The sequence below is a fragment of the Seriola lalandi genome, unplaced genomic scaffold (assembly GCF_002814215.2).
Source record: "Seriola lalandi dorsalis isolate HSWRI2012SDOR001 ecotype SW California unplaced genomic scaffold, Sedor1 jcf7180002012138, whole genome shotgun sequence".
Taxonomy (NCBI): domain Eukaryota; kingdom Metazoa; phylum Chordata; class Actinopteri; order Carangiformes; family Carangidae; genus Seriola; species Seriola lalandi.
The window spans coordinates 1-714 of record NW_019482790.1 but is presented as its reverse complement, the minus strand read 5'-3'; the positions used below and the strand labels follow the sequence as shown (position 1 = coordinate 714).

At 39.8% G+C, this 714-nt stretch overlaps 1 long non-coding RNA gene across 1 annotated transcript; it reads right to left on the bottom strand.

The window, feature by feature from the left end:
- Positions 1 to 131: 131 nt before the first annotated feature.
- Positions 132 to 677, bottom strand: LOC111644228 (uncharacterized). Its single transcript, XR_015438571.1, has 2 exons — positions 406 to 677; positions 132 to 258 (listed from the first exon to the last, which is right to left on the bottom strand). It is a non-coding gene; the product is annotated as an uncharacterized LOC111644228 (long non-coding RNA).
- Positions 678 to 714: the final 37 nt, after the last annotated feature.

Sequence of the window (714 nt, the reverse complement as noted above, 5' to 3'; positions counted from 1 at the left end):
AGTGTTTTTGACAATGTATGTTTATCTATTCAAGGATCAAGGTTTAACTTTGGCAGACTGCCATGTGCGACACTAGAAAGTGCCTCAATATCATCCTTACTTCTCCTCCACAATCTCTTTGTATGTCTTAATGCTTTTCCTCTTGTTGCCGTCACTTCCCTCCTGCTTCATCCTTTTTTCCATCCTCTTCCTCTCTTCCTCTTTCTTGATCAGCTCCTGTGACGCGCTGCGACGGCGATTCTTCCAGCGTGCCAAGTCCTGTCACAGGTTCACAGTGTCAAATAATGGCAGCGTTATAAAGGATATTGCTGTCATTTGAATATGCTTGTGGACACAATATTTCTCCCTCTATTATTTAAATGGATACAGCTATCTTAATCTGTTTTAATGTCATAAGTTTCTTACATTTTGCCAGTGGTCCTCATCTTCCTGAAAGCTGTTGTACTGTTCATGCATGCGCTCATATCGTGACTGGCTCAGTGGAGGTAAGTGTCCCACCTCTTCCTCGTTAAGTATGTCACTCATACTCACACTCCTAGACAGGAAAGAGAGGATAATCTTGTATAAATCACTTAACCACTTGACCCAGCATGCTCACTCTGTCCAACTTGGCTATGGAAAACAGCAAAGATTTATATTTATTTCATTCATTGTTTACTTTGGTTTCCAACGCAAAATTTCAACAAGATGTAAACTTCAATTTAAAAAAAAAAA